Here is a 21,077-nt window from a genome sequence, read left to right on the forward strand (position 1 = left end):
GTAGATCTGCTATTACAAATGGCCGAAATGTATATAGGGCTGAAGTGGTTGTTTTGTAATAATAACCAAAATCTACAAAGAAACTAATAACTAAAGTTTTAAAATAATTATAGTGGAGTAAAAAGTACGATATGCCTCTGAGATGTAGTGGAGTAGAAGTAAAAGTAGTGCAGATTGGAAATACTCCAGACAAGTAAAAGTACCTCAGAATTGTACTTAAGTACAGTACTTGAGTACAAGTGCTTAGTTACTTTACACCACTGCCCAGTCATGCATAATGCTGTTCTGGTAGCTGTTCTCTTTCATTGCATAATGTGCGCTAACTTCTTGACGTTCCTTTTAATTGTTTCATCAATTTATAAAGCTTGTTGAAAACATAGAACATTCACGTTTTATAGAAGGACACAATATGAGGAGGCGCTCGGTACTGCACCGGGTAGACGATGAGCAAGAACGGCACATGGAGACCGTGGGTCCCGACGGCCGGACGCTCCGGTCGGCGGGGTGTGGAGACCTTGAGTCATCACTCTAGAAATCTGGCATGAATTGCTACCTGGGACTGCTCAAAAGATGAAAGACAGCTGCGGAAAATGCAAAAAATCAACCCTGGTCCGAAAAACCTTAATACGGACGAAATATTTCGCTGCATTGTTCAAACGTGATTGACATAACGTGAGGTCAATTTCTTTTTTTACATGCTCCGAAATTTGCTCCAATATTCGGACGGAAAAACGCACCAGTGTGCAAGGACCTTAAGACTGTGTTAAACTTCAGACTGGAAGGCCAAATCTAAGGGGTAGGCTTGTCTGTTTGGATGTAGTGCAACATGTAGCACAAAATAATTTGATCCACTGTCTGCCTGTATGTTCTCAATGTAATATCAGTCCAATTTGCCATACACATCTAATTAAGTCCCACACGTAACATCATTGTGAAGCACAGTGATAGCAACAAAAATGTTATTGGCATATTCACATTTATATATTCCACACTTGTCCTTAATTCCCCCAGAATGTAGGCTACTTTATTGTTATTTTCTTTTGTACATTTTCTCTTCATTGTCTTCTTTCATTGCTGCATATCTGGCCACAGTAAACAGGTAATCACTCAGCCTGTTTAAAAACGTGGCAACATCTTGATCTGCCTCACCTGAGCACACGATAGGAGCAACACGACGCTCCGCTCTGCGACAGATTGTCCGAGCTACATGCAAAGCAGCGCTGCTCTTACCCCCTGAGGGTAAGATGAAGTTGGTGAGCGGTGAGAGTTTGTCTGTGAATTCATCAATCCAGCGTTCCAAGTCCACCACTGGTTGAGGGGAGAATCTGTTTTTCTTCACGTGACTTTCTCGTGCATATGACAAAGGGGTGGCGATGTTTGAGCCCACATCTTGCATAACACACTGTATCCTGTCTAGCTGATAAGTGAATTATGGCTATGGCTGAAGACAATTCATCGGCACTTCCTAATGCTTCAAACACCTGGTCTCCTTTAGGTCTCCGTTCCCCGGTGAAGGTGCTAGAAAAACCTTTGTCTCCAGTTTTGGTGTATATTTTAAGGATCCTACTCCTTCTCCTTCTCCAGTGACAAAACTTCTCTCAAATACAAAGGAAGTCCTTGTCCGGTTCAGGTCTAGAACTTGCCTGCCCTTATAATACAAGACAGTAGATGAGTCGGTTTGATTATTACTGAAGCCATGTTCTCTGTTGTCATATTTACAATGTCCAATAATTAATGTAAAACATTCCTGCTGAGGAACTCTCTCAACTCAACAAAGATCTAAATGCGTACCCAACAAAAACAGAAGTCTGTGTTCCTGATCATCACTTGCCAAAATATAGAGTGACTCTGACATCATCAATATGTCATATTATGTCAGTCAGTCTTGCCCAAATATGGAGTTACAGCTCCAGATCGAGGTTATTTTTTTAATTTTGATGTATTCACAGCTGATGGGAACATGTTTCAGATATTAAACATGAAATCTGTTGATTCACCCTTTCCATGCTCACCCTTTTACTTAATAACGTACGCAATGGAAGGTAAATCTGGTGTCTCTCTCTCAATCTCTGCTATCTTTGGTGGTGACACCTGCAGTCCTACTGCTATTATTACTGTTGTCACTAAAACTACCACCATTCCTAATAATGTCTAAATAACAACAGGCATCACATTCCACAGGCATCACATTCCACACACCACATAATGCTAAAACAATTGTTGGAAACAACAAGTTGAGCATGTAAAACATTACATTCTTAATTTCACCATTTTCATTCAGGTCAGCATCCAAATAAGTCCTGTTTCCATAGCACAATAGAACCCCCTCTCAAACAGCATACGGTCATTTACACTCCTTTGTAATGTAAGTACACACAAAGTGGAGATCATTGCTTCTTGCCTAACAATGTAACATAGACAAGTGGCCAATTGTCCTGAACACTAATGCAAATCACCCGTTCAGGCAGTATACTCCAGCTATCGGCACGAACCAAATGGAAACAAGTTTAAGATGTCAAAGACGAAATCTTTAGGTAGAACATAACTGCTACCCTTTGTCAGGCAACACATTTTCAGTTTGAGCACATACATTTTTTGCAAGATAACATATGATGCAGTGTAAACCCTATATTATGAACACGGTATTACAAGCAGGTGTTCTTTCACCACACCATGTTCTACTGTTCTGCCTAAATTGTGTACAAATATGTTTTCTAAAGGTACTTGATTGGCCTATCCATCTTAATGGCTGCTTGATTCACAAGACTCTCATTCACACATGGAGTATAAAGTCACAGTTTGTTTATATTTGGCTTCACTTTAGAATCCAAGTGCTTTTAGTATTACTCAAAAAGTCACCTTTTATTAATTTGTATTAAATCATTGATATATGGTCATTCAGTAGGAATAACAATACAGAGCAACACTATTGGTTAATTAACCCTGACTTAAAAAGGTAAAATAAAGAAAAACTATCCATTCTGAAAGTCACTTTGATACTTAAATGAAAACAGCACAACTCAACTCAGATCATGGCTTGTGGAAAAACTAAGACCTCCCAACCTCAGGGCAGACACTCTAACCACAAGGCCACTGAGCTGATTGTTGTGTACCATTTAGCAAAGATATGGCACAGATAATATGAAACATCATTTAAAGTTTAAACTAGAATTGTACTGCCCTACAAAGATCATTGATCATCAATTGACCAGTTACCAGTTGCTTTAGCAGGCAAAGGGTATTGAATGAGTGTGGGGGAAGAAGGGAGGGATGGAGCGAGTATTGGAGTAAGTTGGGTTCTGATTGGTGGAGAGATGGTTGAATTGTTCCTTGTACCACCTTTGGCCAATCATTCAAAGCAGTTAGTGGGCCCACCTCAGGCTCTCGAGTATAAGAAGGGGTTGTAGTTGTCAGTTCTCCACAGAGATCCTCTAGGATTATCAATCATTTCTGATCAGATCTGACTGTGGACTCCAGACTTCAGGTGAAGATGAGGAACCCACAGGAGGAACCCAAAGACCATCAAGACCCCAGTAAGTTTTTTTCTTCCTTTCTCTTGTGTTTCCTGTTCTATCATACTTGGTTTTGTTAGAGGTTTTGGACCTCTAACTTTGCTGTGTGTTAGATTTTGATTGTTTGTTTTGTCTGACAGTTTGTTGATGCTTTGATTCCTAGAACCTTAACCATTACTGAAGTCAAGTTGTACTATTGTTATACAGTATATCAAATTGATTGTTGTGGTTTATTTTCTTGTGTTCTCATTTAGCTTGCTCAAAAAGGCCAAATAAAGAAATCAAATTGCTCTCAGACTAACTTGACTACTTTTTACTACTATTTAGTCGTAGTCAATTGAGGATGTGGAACAACTTGATGTGATTGCAAATGTGTAATGTTTATTTCTACCTCTCACCTATCTTCCCGCTGTCTTTGTTTTCAACCCAGTATCGAATCATCAGTCCGGCTTCCCTGTGCTCCCAGCAGTAAACAAACACAGAAGCTTGGATAAGGCAAGATGCCACGGCTGTGACCAGTGTGGACAACCCTTCTCTAAAATGTACAGACTTGAAACACATCAGGGAATTCACATTGGAGAAAAGTGGAGTGGGAAATTGGATTACCCATGCTGTGACCAGCTTGAGGACAACTGTATGACAACATTGAATCCAGAGAAACAACAGGTAGTTTGTGGTGTTGCCAAAGAAATCTCAGATTTACCACTGTTGAGTTTATATCTGTCAGGAAAAATGGTTACCTTTTTGGCAGACACAGGAACAACCGTTTCTGTCTTAAGGCAGCAAGATTTAACATGTTCTTGTACAAAATGCACAGAGACCACAGAGTCTGTTGTTATCCCGATTCACTTGAATGGAATGATAGTTCAACATTCATTTCTTGTGAGTTCTAAACTTCCCGTGTCCGTATTGGGCTGTGATTTATTGAGTAAACTCAATTTGTAAACTCAATGTTGATGTTTACCTGATGGCATTGAAGTTCACGATCAATCAAATAAATACACATGATGATGTTCTTTGCATGTCACGTGATGATGTAACCAATTCATTCACAATTGGTTGAAACAACAACTTGATTAGATCTGTGGATTCACCCTTTTCACACTCACTGCAACTTCACACTTTACTTCAAAGTAGGCTACTTAATGTTTTTAAAAGTAAAGCTGGTGTCTATCAATCTCTGCTAGTTTGTTGTAACACTTCTCTAAAATGTCAAAATAAAGCAGATAATTCACATTAGAAAGAAACCCTATGGATGTGACACTAAAATACACCAAGGAATTCACACTGGAGCAAAACCCAAAACAGTGTGTTTGTTACTTCACTTGCATGTTCAGCCTTAAAACACAGTTGATATAAAGTATTCAGTGTACATTCATTGTTGATAGTCTATGCATATATTCATATAGTCATTTATATACTGACTGCAATGTTACAGTGTTTGTAAGCTACTGTATGTGTATTGTAGATGTGTTTATAATATCACACTGGATTGTACTTTATTATTGTACGTATTGTAAGTATTTTGACATACAGCGTAACACTTTTTTTCTAATAAACATTCAAAGTTAAGAGGTGGTTTGTGATGTGTGATTTATAGGAGTACTGTGTGGTGATATGGTATTGTGTGGTAATTTCAGCAATAACATGAATAACCCATGGGATGGCAATAACACACAGGTCACATACATATTCTGACAGATAAACTAAGATGCTGTGATGTACGATCACATAATTTTCAATAGTGAGCAGTTGTTTTTCCACCTAAACTAGTTCTGCCTGGTTCTATTGTTCTGAAGGAATGTGCAGCAATCATTTGCAATTTGGTTGACAGTGAACTATTTAAGTACTGTGTTCATGTTAATCATGTTACATTCAAAGTCAGTTGATAATGAAAACAGCACAACATGCATTGTTGATGCATAGTCTATGCTCATATTCATTGTAGATATATAGTCATTTACATACTAATCGTTGATAGACTTGTATGCTTAAAAAATCTGACCTTTTTGGGATTTCGCCCCTCCTGCCTTTTTGACCCTTTAGATGGGTACTGTGGTCATTTCAGTCAAAAACATGAAATATCATTTGGAAGCCATAACAAACTTTGTAATCTTAGAGAATATACAATGTTTCACAGATCAACTAAAATGCTGTAATGTACAACCACATATTTTCAACACAGTATAGTGAACAGTTTCTTCATCGCCTGGTTCTACCATGGGTTCTGTTCTGAAGGAATTTGGAGCAATCATTTGCAAATGAGCTTTCTATATAGTGACTGAACTGGTCAATATGTCTCAATGACAAATATGACAAATAACAAGCTGGAGGGCAGAGATACTCCCATACACACACAGGGACATAAGAGCTGTTTGTTGTCTCCGCCAGGCCGAAAGGCATGGCGAGAGTATGTTTTACCCCCTGTCCGTCCGTCCGTGTGTCCGTCTGTCCTTGTGTCATTCTGTCTGTCTGTTTACAGCTAATCTCCGGCACTGTTGGCTTGATCACAGCGAAACTGTGCACACACACTCCCTGGATGCCAATTCAGAACCTCTGCCCCAAATTTGTCACATGGGCCTGTTATAGCGCCACCAGGAGGCCGCTTTTTGCAAAACAAAATTTTGAAGAGAAAGATGATGGCTCTCAGGATAAAATGCAGACGAATATAAAACATTTGAAAATAAGTGGTTGAAGATGTATGGATTGATGGATGGATGGATGGATGGATGGATGGATGGATGGATGGATGGATGGATGGATTCACCACATTAAGCGTATTAATTATATTTGTTGCAATGTTTTCGCAAAACAATCTTATTTTTTTGTCATCAAGAAGTGAAGATGATTTTTTGGTCCTGTCACTTGTGAAAAAAAGAAAAAGGAAAATAGAATCTTTGGGTTGACATTCTGTAAACAGGAAGGAGAGTTTCATAAATTTTCTTTTAGGATGTCAGTGGCCCAGTTTGATGCTTTGCTAGCAACACTGGAGCCACATATTGAAAAGAAGACCACCACATGTAAATGAAGTCAACGATCACAACACCAGAGGCAGCTCCACGGATCATGTTCAACCCAGATTTGGCACAACAAAGGGAATTAACTCATTCTCATGCTATGCAACAAAAATGTGGAATGCCCTACCAAAAGGAGTAAAGGAGTGTACAACCCTACTCACTTTAACTTTAACCAAACCCCCCCCCGAGTGACCATCAGTATGTAGTTTGTATTTAGAGAGAGCATGAGGACCCGTATGAATGAACAAGGTAATTCAGACACACAGAAGCATCAACAAATAATATATACACAGGACAAAAACAAAAGAGAAACAAAACAATGCAGAGTTAGGACAGAGCAGGATAGCTAAATACGACTAAAAGCAAGAGAGAATAAGTGAGTTTTTAGTAAGGTTTTAAAAGCCCCAATCGACTGGGCAGATCTAATGGGGAGGGGCAACATATTCCAGAGCCTGGGGCCCGCAGCCGCAAAAGCACGGTCACCCCTACTCCTCAAATTAATCGTATGAGCGACCAGCAGTAGCTTGTCCGCAGACCTCAAGGCCCTGGTTGGGATATAAGGCTCAATTATATCAGAGAGATAGGAGGGTGACAGGCCTTTAAAAACAAATAAAAGAACCTTAAAATCAATTCTAAAATGAACAGGGAGCCAATGAAGAGTGGCCAGGACTGTGGTTATGTGGTCACGTTTTTTAGTGCCGGTGAGGAGGCGGGCGGCTGCATTCTGGACCAGCTGTAGACGCCTAAGTGAAGCCTGATCAATGCCAGTATAAAGTGAGTTACAGTAATCTAATCTGGAGGAGATAAATGCATGTATGACCATCTCCAGCTGTTTTTGTGGGAGATAGGCTTTGACTTTAGCTATGAGTCTTAGCTGGAAGAAGCTTGTCTTGACAACAGAGCTGATGTGTTTGTCAAGTATTATCAAAAATAAAACCAAGATTTTTGGCAGAGGAATGGATATTTGAATTTAAAATGCCCAGGGAGTTGGAGGGTGGGACAGGATGATGGCCAAAGATTAAAATTTCAGTTCTGTTTTCATTGAGGGTGAGAAAATTGGCGTCCATCCAGGCCTTGACATCGTGGAAACAGGTGAGAAATGGCTGGAATGGATCATTGGAGTCAGTTTTTAGCGGAAAATAAATTTGTACATCATCTGCATAACAGTGAAAGGGCATATTGTGCTTTGCAAAAATTGATCCTAGAGGTAACATGTAAAGGATAAATAAAATCGGACCTAGTATGGAGCCTTGGGGCACTCCACATGAGAGGGGAGTCGCAGGTGACGCAAATTCCCCTATGTGCACGGAGAAGGTTCTATCTGAGAGGTAGGACTGGAACCAAGTGAGGACAGTGCCGGAGATGCCAACAAGGTGTTCAAGACGTGATAATAAAATATTGTGGTCAACCGTGTCAAAGGCCGCCGAAAGGTCGAGGAGCACCAGTGCAGCAGGGGAACCGTTATCAGCTGTTAAAATTAAATCATTAAAAACTCTAAGAAGGGCTGTCTCTGTGCTGTGGCCAGGTTTGAAGCCAGACTGGAACTTTTCGTGGAGACCATGTGATAATAAAAATGACTGAAGTTGTGAGTACACGACTTTCTCCAGGACTTTAGATAAAAAGGGGAGCTGGGAAATGGGCCTAAAGTTGGAGAGGATGGAAACGTAGAGATTTTTCTTTTTCAGTAGTGGGTGTACAACAGCATGTTTAAAAGCGGGGGGTCAAAACCAGATATGAGGCAAGAATTTATTAGTAGGAGGACACTAGGACCAACCGCACCAAAAACCTCATTGAGAAGGCGGGGGAATGCAGTCGGAGGGACAATTTGACGGGCGTAGGAGCATAACCATGTCAGTAAGGGCAGAGAGTGAAATAGGCTCAAACTGAGAGAGAGTTGCAGGACATGGAGAGGGGTGGGATCTAAGGCCGTGAGTGAATGTGCTGCCCTGAGGTCAGAGATTTTGGCAATAAAAAAATTCTGAAACTCGATGCAGAGGGCGAGGGATGGGACAATGGGAGGGGCTTCGCGGGGGTTAGTGAGGGAGATGAAAATATTAAAGAGAACCTGAGGTTTATGGCTGTTATGGTGACAAGATTGGAGATGTAGGATGATTTAGCAGCTTTCACTGCTCTCTGGTAGTCGAAGAGGGAGCCCCGTAAAATGTCCAATGAAACGTGGAGCCTGTCTTTGCGCCATTTTCGCAGTGACAAAACGTCTCTCAAATACAAAGGAAGTCCTTGTCCGGTTCAGGTCTAGAACTTGCCCTTATAATACAAGACAGTAGATGAGTCGGTTTGATTATTACTGAAGCCATGTTTTCCGTTGTCATATTTACAATGTCCGATAATTAATGTAAAACATTCCTGCTGAGGAACTCTCTCAACTCAACAAAGATCTAAATGCGTAACCAACAAAAACAGAAGTCTGTGTGTTCCTGTCCATCACTTGTCCAAATATAGAGTGACTCTGACATCATCAATATGATGTCATCAATATGTCATATTATGTCAGTCAGTCTTGCCCAAATATGGTGTTACAGCTCCATATCGAGGTTATTGCAGTTAAGCTTTTTTCATTATGTTTTGTATTTTAATTTAATTCCGTTTTTTTTTTTATGTATTTACAGCTGGTGGGAACATGTTTCAGATATTAAACATGAAATCTGTTGATTCACCCTTTCCATGCTCACCCTTTTACTTAATAACGTACTCAATGGAAGGTAAATCTGGTGTCTCTCTCTCAATCTCTGCTATCTTTGGTGGTGACACCTGCAGTCCTACTGCTATTATTACTGTTGTCACTAAAACTACCACCATTCCTAATAATGTCTAAATAACAACAGGCATCACATTCCACACACCACATAATGCTGATATTGTAACCAATGTATCCACAATTGTTGGAAACAACAAGTTGAGCATGTAAAACATTACATTCTTAATTTCACCATTCTCATTCAGGTCAGCATCCAAATAACTCCTGTTTCCATAGCACAATAGAACCCCCTCTCAAACAGCATACGGCCATTGACACTCCTTTGTAATGTAAGTACACACAAAGTTGCTTCTTGCCTAACAATGTAACATAGACAAGTGGCCAATTGTCCTGAACACTAATGCAAATCACCCATTCAGGCAGTATACTCCAGCTATCGGCACGAACCAAATGGAAACAAGTTTAAGATGTCAAACATGAAATCTTTAGGTAGAACATAACTGTTACATTTGTCAGGCAACAAATCAGTTTGAGCAATTTTTTTGCAAGATAACATAAGATGCAGTGTAAACCCTATATTATGAACACAGTATTGAACACAGTATTGAACACATGTTCTATTGTTCTGCCTAAATTGAAGGAATGTAGCATCATTGTGTACAAATATGTTTTCTAAAGGTACTATCCATCTTAATGGCTGCTTGATTCACAAGACTCTCATTCACACATGCAGTATAACGCCACAGTTTGTTTATATTTTGCTTCACTTTAGAATCCAAGTGCTTTTAGTATTACTCAAAAAGTCACCTTTTATTAATTTGTATTAAATCATTGATATATTGTCATTCAGTAGGAATAACAATACAGAGGCAACACTATTGTTTAATTAACCCTGACTTAAAAAGGTAAAATAAAGAAAACTATCCATTCTGAAAGTCACTTTGATACTTAAATGAAAACAGCACAACTCAACTCAGATCATGGCTTGTGGACAAACTAAGACCTCCCAACCTCAGGGCAGACACTCTAACCACAAGGCCACTGAGCTGATTGTTGTGTACCATTTAGCAAAGATATGGCACAGATAATATGAAACATGATTTAAAGTTTAAACTATAATTGTACTGCCCTACAAAGATCATTGATCATCAATTGACCAGTTACCAGTTGCTTTAGCAGGCAAATGGTATTGAATGAGTGTGGGGGAAGAAGGGAGGGATGGAGCGAGTATTGGAGTAAGTTGGGTTCTGATTGGTGGAGAGATGGTTGAATTGTTCCTTGTACCACCTTTGGCCAATCATTCAAAGCAGTTAGTGGGCCCACCTCAGGCTCTCGAGTATAAGAAGGGGTTGTAGTTGTCAGTTCTCCACAGAGATCCTCTAGGATTATCAATCATTTCTGATCAGATCTGACTGTGGACTCCAGACTTCAGGTGAAGATGAGGAACCCACAGGAGGAACCCAAAGACCATCAAGACCCCAGTAAGTTTTTTTCTTCCTTTCTCTTGTGTTTCCTGTTCTATCATACTTGGTTTTGTTAGAGGTTTTGGACCTCTAACTTTGCTGTGTGTTAGATTTTGATTGTTTGTTTTGTCTGACAGTTTGTTGATGCTTTGATTCCTAGAACCTTAACCATTACTGAAGTCAAGTTGTACTATTGTTATACAGTATATCAATTTGATTGTTGTGGTTTATTTTCTTGTGTTCTCATTTAGCTTGCTCAAAAAGGCCAAATAAAGAAATCAAATTGCTCTCGGACTAACTTGACTACTTTTTACTACTATTTAGTCGTAGTCAATTGAGGATGTGGAACAACTTGATGTGATTGCAAATGTGTAATGTTTATTTCTACCTCTCACCTATCTTCCCGCTGTCTTTGTTTTCAACCCAGTATCGAATCATCAGTCCGGCTTCCCTGTGCTCCCAGCAGTAAACAAACACAGAAGCTTGGATAAGGCAAGATGCCACGGCTGTGACCAGTGTGGACAACCCTTCTCTAAAATGTACAGACTTGAAACACATCAGGGAATTCACATTGGAGAAAAGTGGAGTGGGAAATTGGATTACCCATGCTGTGACCAGCTTGAGGACAACTGTATGACAACATTGAATCCAGAGAAACAACAGGTAGTTTGTGGTGTTGCCAAAGAAATCTCAGATTTACCACTGTTGAGTTTATATCTGTCAGGAAAAATGGTTACCTTTTTGGCAGACACAGGAACAACCGTTTCTGTCTTAAGGCAGCAAGATTTAACATGTTCTTGTACAAAATGCACAGAGACCACAGAGTCTGTTGTTATCCCGATTCACTTGAATGGAATGATAGTTCAACATTCATTTCTTGTGAGTTCTAAACTTCCCGTGTCCGTATTGGGCTGTGATTTATTGAGTAAACTCAATTTGTAAACTCAATTTTGATGTTTACCTGATGGCATTGAAGTTCACGATCAATCAAATAAATACACATGATGATGTTCTTTGCATGTCACGTGATGATGTAACCAATTCATTCACAATTGGTTGAAACAACAACTTGATTAGATCTGTGGATTCACCCTTTTCACACTCACTGCAACTTCACACTTTACTTCAAAGTAGGCTACTTAATGTTTTTAAAAGTAAAGCTGGTGTCTATCAATCTCTGCTAGTTTGTTGTAACACTTCTCTAAAATGTCAAAATAAAGCAGATAATTCACATTAGAAAGAAACCCTATGGATGTGACACTAAAATACACCAAGGAATTCACACTGGAGCAAAACCCAAAACAGTGTGTTTGTTACTTCACTTGCATGTTCAGCCTTAAAACACAGTTGATATAAAGTATTCAGTGTACATTCATTGTTGATAGTCTATGCATATATTCATATAGTCATTTATATACTGACTGCAATGTTACAGTGTTTGTAAGCTACTGTATGTGTATTGTAGATGTGTTTATAATATCACACTGGATTGTACTTTATTATTGTACGTATTGTAAGTATTTTGACATACAGCGTAACACTTTTTTTCTAATAAACATTCAAAGTTAAGAGGTGGTTTGTGATGTGTGATTTATAGGAGTACTGTGTGGTGATATGGTATTGTGTGGTAATTTCAGCAATAACATGAATAACCCATGGGATGGCAATAACACACAGGTCACATACATATTCTGACAGATAAACTAAGATGCTGTGATGTACGATCACATAATTTTCAATAGTGAGCAGTTGTTTTTCCACCTAAACTAGTTCTGCCTGGTTCTATTGTTCTGAAGGAATGTGCAGCAATCATTTGCAATTTGGTTGACAGTGAACTATTTAAGTACTGTGTTCATGTTAATCATGTTACATTCAAAGTCAGTTGATAATGAAAACAGCACAACATGCATTGTTGATGCATAGTCTATGCTCATATTCATTGTAGATATATAGTCATTTACATACTAATCGTTGATAGACTTGTATGCTTAAAAAATCTGACCTTTTTGGGATTTCGCCCCTCCTGCCTTTTTGACCCTTTAGATGGGTACTGTGGTCATTTCAGTCAAAAACATGAAATATCATTTGGAAGCCATAACAAACTTTGTAATCTTAGAGAATATACAATGTTTCACAGATCAACTAAAATGCTGTAATGTACAACCACATATTTTCAACACAGTATAGTGAACAGTTTCTTCACCGCCTGGTTCTACCATGGGTTCTGTTCTGAAGGAATTTGGAGCAATCATTTGCAAATGAGCTTTCTATATAGTGACTGAACTGGTCAATATGTCTCAATGACAAATATGACAAATAACAAGCTGGAGGGCAGAGATACTCCCATACACACACAGGGACGTAAGAGCTGTTTGTTGTCTCCGCCAGGCCGAAAGGCATGGCGAGAGTATGTTTTACCCCCTGTCCGTCCGTCCGTGTGTCCGTCTGTCCGTGTGTCATTCTGTCTGTCTGTGTACAGCTAATCTCCGGCACTGTTGGCTTGATCACAGCGAAACTGTGCACACACACTCCCTGGATGCCAATTCAGAACCTCTGCCCCAAATGTGTCACATGGGCCTGTTATAGCGCCACCAGGAGGCCGCTTTTTGCAAAACAAAATTTTGACAGTAGGATTTTGTCCAAACATCACGCAAATCGCTACACAGTATCTCTATCGTCATTGAACGAAATGGGTCTTTCAGATTTTCCATATTCCATCCTGATTGGCTAAAAATGGCTTCCAAAGTTTGCAGGAGTGCTCTGTTTTGAACAAGATGCCTCAAATCATGAACACAGCATGCAATTTCTGTGAAATTTTGCAATTTTTGTGAAATGCCACTTGAACATTTTTAAATCAGCCTCATGGTGGCGCTATAACAGGCCGATTCGTGTTTTTACCTATTACTGCACCGATCCGTGTAAAACTTTGTATGTGCACTCCCTAGAGGCCAAGGAAAAACTTTTGCCCTGCATTTTTCACATCTGCCTTTTATAGCGCCACCAGGAGGCCGACTTATGTAAAACATAACACAAACATAACAATTTTTTTTAATATTACTCCCTCACATTTTATCCAAATTTTACGCAAACCGGTACACATGATCTCTATAGTCAAGTGATCAAGACGGACTGTTTGATTTTTCATATTCCATCCTGATTGGCTAAGATTCACATCTAAAGTTTGTCCGATTGCGGTCAAACTTTGCACGCACATTCACACTATGTTGAGGAACACATGCCACCCTTTTTAACATTGGCCTGTTATAGCGCCACCAGCAGGTCTAATTTTGCAAAACACATTTTTGGAACACATCAGCTTTCAATTCCTAAGCCACAAACCAATAGTCACTGAACATGTTTCACTGCCACACCGGGCCCCAACATGACAGCAACAGAGCTACTGTACATCAGCACATGACACGAACAGCATCAAACACGAACAGCATACAACAAAAACATCATACAACACAAACTGCAGCAGCAGCATCCAGCAAAGGAAAAAAATTAGATAGATATTACATAATCACCTGATAGCAAGTATTTCAGATAATCGCAATACTTTTTCGGATAATCGACATAATAATTTCCATGTTGAAAAATGTTCATATGTTTCAAACATTTTCAAAAATAGTGGAAATAGCAGACTGCTATTTCCACTATTCATGTTTTTTTTAAAGTATAAAGTTATTGAGTTATGCAAGTTATTTATCATATCTGACCCGTGCACCTTTTGTTTACGAAGACAGACACATTTTTATTAATAATGTTACAATGTTCAGTGTACGACGCAATAATTAATTAATTCGGCCTAGTTAATCGAAATTATTTGAGCGACAATTAATCGTCAAGTAAAATGTCATAATTGTGACAGCCCAAAAGAGGTTCCTACTTTGAGTTGTCTTCATCAGCCGTCTTCAGGGGAAACCCCCGAGAAGGACAAGGTCTTCGGCCATTCGACCGTGCGGACCAAGTCTTCGGAGGAATCCCCCATGCAGCCACACCCATGGATAGAGAGATATCTCCAGATCTCGATCTCTAGGGCAGGGCTTCCTCGGATGAGCCTTCCAGCGGGCGTCTCCCATCATCTCCATCCTCCATACATCTGGTTAGCTTCACCAGTACTTTACATCTCCATCCTCTGTAAATCTGGTTGGCTTCACCAGTACTTTACATCTCTCTGGTTAGCTTCACCAGTACTTTATTAGAAGTGGATGGTCTGGGAGGGTGTTAAACTGTAGGTGAGAACCTCAGTCTTCTGGGCATTTACGTATGTTAGTGGGGGTATGGTGGGTGGGTGGGTGTGTGTTAGTGTGTGTGTGTTTATAAAATAAATAAAAACAGACTACATTAGAGTCATCTAGACCTCCTAGTTGTAGTAGTGAAGCCCAATTCTTGCTCACCTCCTCCACTGATGGCCTGTCTTCATAGTCCAGGCTTATAATGAAGAGGAGGGGGGAGGGGGGTGTGTCCCCTGCAACACCTCTGCCAGCCTTGAGTATCAGAAAGAAAGAAAAAGAAAGAAAGAAAGAAAGAAAGAAAGAAAGAAAGAAAGAAAGAAAGAAAGTATTAAATTAAATTAAATTAAATTAAATTCAAATCAAATTCAAGTAACCGAGAGCCACGACAATTGGAGGACTTATAAAGCCCGCCCCTCCCTGCTTCCTAGGGAGTATGGAGCAATAACTAACTACCTCCCAGGCAGGGTTTCAGGGTTACTTCTACTCCACTACATCTCAGAGGAAAATATTGTACTTTTACTCCACTACAATTATTTGAAAACTTTAGTTAGTTACTTTGCACTTTTGCAGATATAAATTATTACATTATAAAACATACATTAACCACCTTAGCCCTATTTTATACATAGGCTATTCAAAAATAGCCGATCTACAAGTTCACAACGCGTCACATCGCGACGCGTTGTGAGCTTGTAGATCTGCTATTTTCAAACATTTTAGTATTTTTACTTTTGGTACTTTAAGTACCTTTTGATACCAATACTTTTGTACTTTTACTCAAGTACATTTTGAATTCCGGACTTGTACTTGTAACGGAGTACTTCTGCATTGCAGTATTGATACTTTCACTAAAAAACATTTGAGTACTTTTTCCACCACCGGCCGTGGCACCCTAGGGTGCCGTGACACAAGTCCAGGGGTGCCACAGCAGGATGCTTTGATAATATTTGGAATTCATCAATATCACTTCAATTTAATCTCTTAGACTTAGTAAACCGGACCTCACTACGTTCTTTTTTGATCTACACCAAAAAATCTTTGCCAAAAATGACAGATCTACAAGCTCACAACGTGTCACCCTTGCGACCTGTTTGTGATCTTGTAGATCGGCTATGTTTGGCTAATGTTCCTCCCAGAATAGGGACGCTGTTATTGTCTCCGCCAGACCGATAGTCATGGCGAGAGAGTATGTTTTACCCCCCGTCCGTCCGTCCGTGTGTGTGTCCGTCCTTCTGTCTGTGACCAGCTAATCTCCGCCACCGTTGGCCCGGTCGCTGTGAAACTGCGCACACACACTCCCTGGATGCCACAGCAGAACCTCTGCCCCACATTTTTCAGATCAGCCTGTCATAGCACATATTTTTTGCTATTACTCCTACAGATTTTGTCCAAAAACCACGCAAATCGGTACACAGTATCTCTATAGCCATGTGATCAACACGGATCTGTCTGATTTTCCATATTCCATCATGATTGGCTAAAATTGGCTTCCAAAGTTTACAGGATTGGTACATTTTGAACAAAATGCCTCAAATCATGAACGCAGCATGCGATTTCCGTGAAATTTTCCACAGAGATTCCCACTTGGCCCAGGAAGAAATGCCTCATGGTGGCGCTATAACAGGCCGATTCACGTTTTTAGCTATAACTGCACCAATCTGTGTGAAACTTTGCACGCACACTCCCTAGAGGCCAAGGAAAAACCTTTGCCCTGCATTTTTCACATATACCTTTTAGAGCGCCACCAGGAGGCTGAGTTTTGTAATACAATTTTTTTGCTCTTACTCCTTCAGATTCTGTCCAAAAATCACGCAAATCGGTATACAGTATCTCTATAGTTATGTGATCAACATGGATGTGTCCGATATTTCATCCGACTTGGCTAACATTGCCTTCCAAAGTTTGCAGGATAGGTCCCTTGTGAACAAAATTCCTCAAATCATGAACGCAGTGTGCGATTTCCGTGAAATTTTGCACGCACATTCCCACTAGGCCGAGGAAGAAATGCCACCCTTTTCACCTTGGCCTGTTATAGCGCCACCAGCAGGTCTAATTTAGCAAACCACATTTTTGGAACAAAATGCCTCAAATCATGAATGCAGTGTCCGATTGTCGTGCAAGGCCTAAGAAGAAATGGCACCCTTTTCACATTGGCCTATTATAGCGCCACCAGGAGGCCACAATAATCTACCTGACCTGGCGGAGACTTGTGCTCCGAGGAGCACTTTTTCTAGTTCTCTCAAGTTTTCTCTGTGACACGCTGTATCTTAGGGGGAAAGATTGACATATTTGCATAGCGTAATTTGACATAATGTAAGGTGCTATAAAGTAACAATGTTATTCTGGGGTGCTGTGAATGAAAAGGTTATTTACAGGGATGACCTGAGACATATATATAAAGTGGTTAAAATGATAGTGAAACTATATTAACGTTGCATCTGCACTAATTTAGCTGGTGTGATGCATAGCCATATAAAGGTAGACGCCTCCTCCGGCTCTGAAGCGTCTGTATCTCGGGCGCGCTTCCGCTTCCGCAGGGCTAGCGGGAAACTTCCCAGTGCATCACAGAAGGGGGCGTTCGGTAGGCCAATCAGAGGCAGGCGGGACAACTAGATTCTGACAAGTCCTGGAAACGACGCACTGTGATTGGCCAGTAGTCAACACACTGTGATTGGTCAGTAGTCACTTTGAGTAGCAGCTTCCCCTGCGGAAGAGCCTTGTATTGTACCTCATTGGCCTTGTAGGCTAATGAGGTATCTAGATTTCTATATCTATGGTGTGATGTCCCACTCTAGGCTACAGTGGGTGTGTGTCAGTTGGGTTGCCTAACTCTGCTTATTCCTAGGTGAGCAGGCCTGTAATCAGGCTTGATGGCTCATGGAGGGCACCTGGGCCCGGTGCCTCCAGAGCCTACAAGTTCAGCTCATGTCATTCTCTCGAGAGACTCACAGAGACGACAGACCTGCCAGCACTCTTCCCTCAGTGCTCCATGTTCTTTTTCTTATAGGCTCTGCTTTCCATCCACACACCTGCACTACACCATATTCCACACATCCCTAGTATATACACATTCATACACCACTGATTTACTAGGCTGCCCTAGCACGTCTGATATCTGGTCTAGAGGGGCGGGTTCAAAATCTCCGGAGAGAGAATCCGTGGGCTCCCATTGGTTCACCGATCTGTGCGCCCGCCCGCCCCCGCCCCGCTCCGCGCCCCTCCTCCTCCCCCAATGTGCAGCATTGAGAGCCCTGACGTCACAACATTTGGAGCGACGACCACTGCACTCTGGTTGGTTGGGGAAATGAAAGGTTGACTCCCACTTCCTATGCCAGGAACGTCAACACCCTGGTCCAGGCTCTTATTTTTGAGCAAAACACGAAGTAAAATAAAAGCCTGGAGATCGAGGCTACTGATTTACTGACTCCACACCTCACAGTATCCTTATCTCATCTGTTCAGTTATGCCATTCATTTATATAGTAGTTGATTATGCTAGGGTTGATTCTTTAATAAACATTTGTTATTGATTTTACACCTGATGTTCCTTCCCTTATTTGTCATGGATTTGAGCCAGCCATGACACTGGGGACACCCTGCCCCCCTGGATTCGCAATTTATCTGTGCCAGATTACATTATCTGCCATATGTGTTCCTTCAAAACACACTAGGGTCATGTGATCAAGATGTAAGAGTCAGACGCCATTCCAATTGGCTATGACTGGCTTCCAAAGGGCCCTGGTAGGCAACCCGGCCTGGCGGAGACCTGCGCTCTGAGGAGCACACTTTTCTAGTTTTACATGTAAATAGATGCAGATCATACAAAATGGATAGCAGTTACAGAGAACAGATGAACAGAACTCTTACTCATCCAAACGGTTTTATCTTTTCCTTAAATTAACAATAATACTTAATGACAGAGACACAATTGGACTTAACGTGACCCAATATAGCATGGAGAGTTTATGGTCCGCCGCCCATCCAGTTGCCCGTTATCCATCCCTGAATGCATTATGGAGAGCCTACACGACTCTGTGTTCCGCAGAGACTTTGTTGACTTGGGCAAGTTCGACTGAAGTAAATCAAACACCTTCCAATTTACATTAGGCCTGTCCATTGATAACGGTACGGTTCTTCATTCCAGTTTAAAGCAGCTTTTCTTTTTTATCTATTATGTCCTGGGAAGTTGCCACTCAGAGCCAACATATCTGGTTCTCAACTGCCCCCCACCCCCATGCCAAATCCGTAAATGCAGGTCCATCTGCTTCAGTAAGAGAGCTTTGTTAAGACAAACAAGTACATTTGGACACTATTGTGTCAGGAAACAGTGCTCTGAAAAGCTCACCTGTGTTATCGCAGGAGCTGTATGAACACTGAACAGTGTGAGTCCATTGTTTTAAGTGTCCACAGCACAGCTGGTCGAATGATGCGTTAATGGACTGGTCAAACCATCATGGTTCAGGACAGGCTTTACATATTAAATTGCTACAAATTCTACAACTATGAGTCCACTGTGAGTCTTCAAACTTCCCTTTAAATGGAATTCTTTACCACAAACTGTACAAGTAAAGGGTATAGTAAAAATTATTGCAAATTCACCTCTAAAGATAATTCAAAAACTTCCGTTCATGATTAATTTCAGTAATAAAAAAAGAAGGCAAACAATTGAACAGGAGCGCACACCAGTAGTGAGGAGGTGCTGACCACGACGGGAGATAAAACGACTGTTTCAAAGAAAAGAGGTTGCACAGCTCGTAGCCACAATGCAATAACTTTTTATTTTACCAACGTTTCGACACAGTAATATGTCTTCTTCAGGGTGAAGAAATAATGATACAAAAAAGTTATTGCGTTGTGGCTACGAGCTGTGTGACCTCTTCTCTTTGAAACAGTTTTATCTCCCGTGGTCAGCACCTCATTTTTTTTTCTTTGAAATAGTAACAAGTTTAAATATTGGATTTTTACTCTTTAATCGTGCTTAAAACTCTACAATTTCCTTCCACTCTTGACCTTTTTCTTCTTTTCTGCTTTGACTCCAGAGAGTGCAAGCACGGCTTAAAGGACCATTTCAGCCATTTTCAACCTATCTTCATATAAATGGTCCTCACTAATGCTCATTATATTATGGTACAATTTGTAGATTGGCTATGTTTGGCTAATGTTCCTCCCAGAATAGGGACACTGTTATTGTCTCCGCCAGGCCGATAGGCATGGCGAGAGAGTATGTTTTACCCCCCGTCCGTCCGTCCGTGTGTGTGTGTGTCCGTCCTTCTGTCTGTGACCAGCTAATCTCCGCCACCGTTGGCTCTACACGCAATGCACCGTTTAGCCAGCAATGGAGGGTACAAGCATGAATAAATTGTATAACATTGAATGATTTTCTCTAATTTAATATTTTGCCTAGACTTCCTGGACCTCCCTGTGTGTAAAGAGGTTTTCACTGAACAGCCCCAGCCTGGTGCAGGAGGGAACCAGGGCCTCCACAGATTAGAGGTGGAAAGTGAAGATGCTGATGAAAACAGAAAGACAGAGCCTCAACTGAACACATGAAAATATACTGGTAATTCCAAAGACATAACTGGTGGAACATCTGTTCTGCCAGTTCGTCCCATTTTAGAGAAGTGTTATAACAACTAGCAGAGATTGAGAGACATCAGGTTTACTTTCCAAAACATTTAGTAAAAGGTTAAGTATGAAAAGGGTGAATCTACAGATTTCATGTTTATCATCTTCAACTTGTTTCCACCAATTGTGAATGAATTGGTTACATCAGCATCATGTTTCACGCAAAGAACATCATTGATGTGTATTTATTTGACCGAATATGAACTTCAATGCCGTCAGGTAAACGTCAACATGGACATCAACATTGAGTTTTCAAATTGAGTTTACTCAATAAATCACAACCCAATGCGGACAATTACAATTTTCAATTTAGGCATTCAGTAGACGCTCTTAATCCAGAGCAAGGACAACACAAGGTAATACATCAAATGCATAGAAATGGTCATCTAGGATTATAGGTAATCCAAGAACCTATCATCGGTCTAACAGTAGAATATAAAAAAATATCAATAATCTGTACATTGAGACTATACACACTATAGGATGACAGGTCAACAATGGCCTGGC

At 40.5% G+C, this 21,077-nt stretch overlaps 1 pseudogene across 1 annotated transcript; it reads right to left on the bottom strand.

Annotated features, from left to right (window-relative positions):
- Positions 1-1,030: 1,030 nt before the first annotated feature.
- On the bottom strand, positions 1,031-11,501 carry LOC308085197 (corrinoid adenosyltransferase MMAB-like; annotated as a pseudogene). Its single transcript has 4 exons — positions 11,446-11,501; positions 11,097-11,240; positions 3,904-4,047; positions 1,031-1,575 (listed from the first exon to the last, which is right to left on the bottom strand). The product of its transcript is annotated as a corrinoid adenosyltransferase MMAB-like (transcript).
- Between the last annotated feature and the right edge of the window lie 9,576 nt (positions 11,502-21,077).

The sequence above is a fragment of the Gymnoscopelus braueri genome (assembly GCF_963280865.1).
Source record: "Gymnoscopelus braueri genome assembly, chromosome: 5".
NCBI lineage: Eukaryota > Metazoa > Chordata > Actinopteri > Myctophiformes > Myctophidae > Gymnoscopelus > Gymnoscopelus braueri.